Raw genomic sequence first — 6,400 nt, forward strand, 5'->3', positions numbered from 1 at the left:
GAAATTTAAGTCTCTGGTTCTTTTAATTTTGATGATTTTGGGTCACATTTAACAAAAACCCACCAATTTACTATCTCAATAAATTACAATATGGTGACATGCCAATCAGCTTTCTCAACAAATTAGAATACTCCATAAGACCAGTTAAAAAAAAAATACTGAGTTGTTGGTCTCCTTGAAAATATGTTCATTTACTGTACAGTACTTGGTATGGGCTCCTTTTGCTTAAATTACTGCCTAAATTCGACGTGGCATTGAGGTGATCAGTTTGTGGCACAGGTTTCTTTGACAGTGGCCTTCAGCTCATCTGTATTTTTTGGTCTCTTTTTCTCATTTTCCTCTTGAGAATCTATGGGGTTAAGGTCTGGTGAGTTTGCTGGCCAGTCAAGCATACCAACACCATGGTCATTTAACCAACTTTTGGCAGTGTGGGGATGTTCCAAATCCTGCTGGAAAATGAAATCAGCATCTTCAAAAAGCTGGTCAGCAGAAGGAAGCATGAAGTGCTCTAAAATGTCTTGGTAAACAGGTGCAATGACTTTGGTTTTCAAAAAACACAATGAACCAACACCAGCAGATGACACTGCACCTCAGATCATCACAGACTGTGGAAAATTAACACTGGACTTCAAGCAACTTGGGCTATGAGCTTCTCCACCCTTCCTCCAGACTCTAGGACCTTGGTTTCAAATAAAATACAAAACTCGCTCTCATTTGAAAAACCCGGGTAAGACGCCTCTGATGTTGTCTGTGGTTCAGGAGAGGCTTAACAAGATGTATACGACAACTGTAGCCAAATTCCTTGACGTGTCTGTATGCCTTGACCCCAGCCTCAGTCCATTCCTTGTAAAGTTCCCTCAAATTCTTGAATAGATTTTGCTTGACAATCCTCATAAATCTTCGGTTCTCTCGGTTGGTTGTGCATCTCTTTCTTTCACACTTTTTCCTTCCACTCAACTGTCTGTTAACATGCTTGGATACAGCACTCTGTGAACAGACAGTTTCTTTGGCAGTGAATGTCTGTGGCGTACCCTCCTTGTGAAGGTTGTCAGTGACTGTCTTCTGGACAACTGTCAGATCAGCATGCTTACCCATGATAGCCTTGTAAACCAAACTGAGTGACCATTTTGAAGGTTCAGGAAACCTTTGCAGGTGTTTTGAGTTGATAAGCTGATTGGCATGTCACCATATTGTAATTTTTTTGAGATAGTGAATCGGTAGGTTTTTGTTAAATGTAAGCCAAAATCATCACAATTAATAGAACCAAAGACTTAAACTACTTCAGGCTGTGTGCACTGAATTTATTTAATACACCAGTTTCACATTTTGAGTTGAATTACTGAAACAAACTTTTCCATAGCCAATACAGTCAGTTATTCTCCTGTGAAAAACATTTGCATTCTGGGCCGGACTGTCGGCCTTTGTTTTGGTTTGTGAAACCCATCCACTGCCAGTTCACCCAGTTGTATTTCGGCACCCAGGTTTGTCAGTTGTCGGAAAACACAGCGTATTTCACTTCATTCATTGTCAAGTCCACTCGTCCCTGTTTGTGTCATAAATCTGGCAACCTGCATGTGCTTCAAGTCTGAGGAGGAGGGGCTGGGTGAAAAAAAAATCTGCAATACCTAGTTCAACCATTCGGTGTCAATCCTTCAGCCCCGTTAAGTCAACATAGAAACAAAATCAACCCCATTTACTTTCTTAATGCATCTTTTTGATCTTATTATGTACACTTATTAGTACATGTTGTTTAAAACAGCGTTTGTCTTCATAATGCAATTTTCTTTGTTTATGAAAATGTAATAACTTACACTGCCTGAAAAAAATTCCCTCTTTTTAGCTGATATCACAAATCACTTTTTCAACCCCTTTTTAAATTCTTTGGAATGTTTTTTTTTTTTTTTTTTTTTTTTTAAATCCATACCATGTTAGTGATTGGCAAGCACCAGGTGTTTCAGGGGGTGCAAGGTCAACACGAAAATTTGGGGGAATTTTATTTACTTATTTTTTATATTATTTTAATAACATATATTTTTTTAAATATTTAGATTTTATTATTTCTTAGTTCATTAAATTTTGGCCCTCCTTGCAAACTATAATCACCAATGCAGGTACATAGTATTATTATAATAATAAGAATAATGACAGAATGTTACTTTTTCTTTTCAGGCTTCCTGATTTAAATGCTGCAGCACAGCAGTGAGTAAAAACACATCACGCACATATGAAAGTCAGGATCAGCCCCCATATCCACTGCGTTGCTGCTCCATTCTGAACACAACTAGCCTATAAAGACTGATTTTAATACCCCCTCCCAACTTGCACACAAACACCCATGCCATATGAGGTGAGGTAGTCTACGAGGGTGGAACTCCCATCTGCTCAAGGCCTGTTGTGGCAGAAGGTGCTGCTAATGAGGCCTGATCTGCTGCTGCACCTGCCACTGATTTAAACAGACTCACATACAGGGGTGTGCACACGCGCGCGCACACACTCCCTCACTCTCCCCTCCAGGTGTAATCATTGTTTATCAACAGGAAAGCACAGGATTCCGACCTGGGGAATTCATTACCGGACGAAGAAGGCTTCCAGTTATGGCAAACTCGGACCTACCTAAACCACCCCTCTCCACTGCTACTATCCCCCTGATAGAGAGAGAGAGAGGCTCAAGAGACATACACAAACTATGATTCAATTCAATTCAATTCAAGTTTATTTGTATAGCGCTTTTTACAAAATAAATCGTTACAAAGCAACTTTACAGAAAATTATGTTTCTACAATATTTAGTAGTAGCTAGTAGTTTGTGCACATTTGACAGGATTTTAGAAAAAATAATAATAATAATACAAGACGTAGTCAGCTAGACGATGAACTATCAATATTATTAAGTTATTATATGATTCAGTCACACATTTAGCAATAATTGTTAGTTCTGTTTGTTGATTCAAGGTTAGCATCATCTGGGGTCCTCTGAGGGTCAGCATCATCTCTTCTCAGGTGTTCTGGATCCAGACTGGAGCTTGTTTAAATCCTAGTTACCACGGGATGTAAATCCCGTGGCGAAACATAGAAACAAAATACAGACATAATTAGCATAGCTGCTGATCCAACAAAGTAAAATTAGTTTAACCCAAGCTAATGAATAAAAATGCAACTTTGAACAGATGCAACTACACTCACAATTAAAAAGATACATTATTCGAATGCTTGGTGAAAGAGATGTGTTTTTAATGTAGATTTAAACAGAGAGAGTGTGTCTGAACCCCGAACATTATCAGGAAGGCTATTCCAGAGTTTGGGAGCCAAATGTGAGAAAGCTCTACCTCCTTTAGTGGACTTTGCTATCCTAGGAACGACCAAAAGTCCAGCGTTTTGTGACCTTAGGGTGCGTGATGGATTGTAACGTGGTAGAAGGCTAGTTAGGTACGCTGGAGCTAAACCATTTAGGGCCTTATAGGTAAGTAATGATAATTTGTAACTGATACGGAACTTAATAGGTAGCCAGTGCAGAGACTGTAAAATTGGGGTAATATGATCATATTTTCTTGACCTCATAAGGACTCTAGCTGCTGCATTTTGGATGACCTGTAGCTTGTTTATTGAAGAAGCAGGACAACCACCTAGAAGTGCATTACAATAGTCCAGTCTAGAGGTCATGAATGCATGAACTAGCTTTTCTGCATCAGAAACAGATAACATGTTTCGTAGCTTGGCAATGTTTCTAAGATGGAAGAATGCAGTTTTTGTAACATTGGAAATATGATTTTCAAAAGACAAATTGCTGTCTAATATAACACCCAGATTTCTGACTGTAGAGGAAGTAACAGTACATCCGTCTAGTTGCAGATTGTAATCTACAAGATTCTGTGTAGTGTTTTTTGGTCCAATAATTAATATCTCTGTCTTATCCGAATTTAATTGGAGAAAATTGTGTGTCATCCAATCTTTTACATTTTTAACACACTCTGTTAGCTTAGATAATTGGGAAGTTTCATCTGGTCTCGTTGAGATATATAGCTGAGTATCATCAGCATAACAGTGGAAGCTAATTCCGTATTTTCTAATAATATTACCAAGTGGCAACATATATATTGAAAATAGAAGGGGACCTAGGACGGATCCTTGTGGCACTCCATATTTTACTGATGATAAATGAGATGACTCCCCATTTAAGTAAACAAAATGGTATGCTATGAGACATGGGACGTGTTGCAACATTTTTCTTTGTGTACCAAAGTTTTGATGTATTTTTTGCTTCTCATGAGCAAGTCCAAATGGAATCTGTGGCTGATTTTTTGGAAAATTAGTGGAATGGATTTAAGCATGGTGAAATGTATTAAATGTAGCTGAGAGTACTACATTCTTATTAGTAAGCATGCTTAGAACTATATAAATGTTGTACCTCTTTCATATTTTCATTTTGTGTGGCCATTGGGTGCTATGTACAGTGAAAGGTTTTTATCTGCAGAGTGGTCAAATAAACATGTTTATTTATTCATATTTATGTAAACTAAAAAAAAAAAAAAATGAAATTCTTCGCCATCAGTTAGGAACCTAGGTTTGCTAATTGATAGCAATCTCTCCTTAGAAAGCCACGTTTCTAGCATTTGTTAAACTGCATTTTTCCATTTAAAAAATATATATCTAAAATATGGCCTATGCTCTCAATGTCAAATGCAGAAATGTTAATCCATGCATTTATGACCTCAAGGTTACATTATTGTAATGCCTTATTGGGTGATTGTTCTGCATGCTTAGTAAACAATCTTCAGTTAGTCCAAAATGCAGCAGCAAGAGTTACTAGAACCAGGAAGTTTGACCATATTAGCCCTGTTTGTCAAATTGGTCAAATTTATTGTGAAGAGGAAAGCCCCCTGAGATGTAACATCTCGTTTTCGAGGGGACCTCAAAAAACAAAACAAAAACAAAACATACTTCACATACATACATAGCTTACATACTAACAAAACAAAGACAAAAGCTCTCCATCACATCAAAACCACCCATTTCGTCTCCAATTCAGCCATTAGAAATTAAACAAACAATTAGAGTCATTCACATAGACAAATATATCCATGTCAAACATTAGAAAAACAGTTGCAACTGGTATGCAAATGATTAAGAAGAGACATATTAAACTGGTAGGAGGAAATTGATCTAAATGACCTAGGTTAAGCATTCCAATCAGAAGGGGCTTTGAATTTAAATGCTCTCCTCCCACTTTCCTTGGATATCTTTGGTACAGAAAAGAAAATATGGTCCGTTTCTCTTAGGCTATAAGATGTTTTTTATGGAATCAAATATTGTTTCAAATAAGATGGATAGTTTGAAAAAATGCATTTGTAAACAAACTGCAACCAGTGAAACTGCCGTCTAGAATTTAGTGAAAGAAGATTCAATGACTGAGACATTTGGCAGTGATGTGTTCTAAATGGACACCTCAAAACAAATATGCAGATACTATTATAAATCACATTCAAAGGTTTAAGATTAATATCAGCTGTGTTCTGATAAACAACATCCGCATAATCAATTATGGGCAATAATAGTTGAGTAATAATTTTTAATCTAATCTGTTTTGTAAAACAATTAATTTAGCGGTATAATATTCTTAAACTAGAATTTATGTTTTTCACAATAGAATCTATATGAGTTCTAAAGGTAAGTCGGGAGTCAAGCCAAAGGCCTAGATATTTAAACTCCTCAACATTCTTTAGAGGTGTACCATCCACAAATTTAACATGAAGATAATTATTTTGCATATGGAGTGCAGATCTAGTTGCAAAAAGCATGCTATAAGACTTGTTTTTATTCAGCAGAAGTAAATTAGAAAAAAAACATGTTTGAATAAGATTAAAATCAAATTGAAGTGAGGTTTTATCACGTTGTTTAAATAAATATATTAAATCGCCATCAATCCAATCCCAATCCCAGAATCCCTGTTCTGTCAACACTGCACTGGCTCCCTATTAAACATCGTATAGATTTTAAATTCATGCTTTTTCCTTATAAAGCCCTGAATGGCTTAGCACCTCAGTATTTGAATGAGCTCTTGTTACATTATAATCCACTGCGTTCTCAAAACTAGAATACCTAGAATATCAAATTCAACTGTGGGTGGCAGATCCTTTTCCTATTTGGTGCCTAAACTCTGGAATAACCTACCTAACATTGTTCGGGATGCAGACACACTCTTGCATTTTAAATCTAGATTAAAGACCCATCTCTTTAACCTGGCTTGCACATAACACAATAATACGCTTCTAATACCCAAATCCGTTAAATCCAACACCCGATGTACTTGCTACATCATTAGATGAATGGCATCTACGCTAATATTAGTCTGTTTCTCTATTATTCCGAGGTCACCGTAGCCACCCGTTCCAGTCTGTATCCAG

Source organism: Carassius auratus, unplaced genomic scaffold (assembly GCF_003368295.1).
Source record: "Carassius auratus strain Wakin unplaced genomic scaffold, ASM336829v1 scaf_tig00026160, whole genome shotgun sequence".
Taxonomy (NCBI): Eukaryota; Metazoa; Chordata; class Actinopteri; order Cypriniformes; family Cyprinidae; genus Carassius; species Carassius auratus.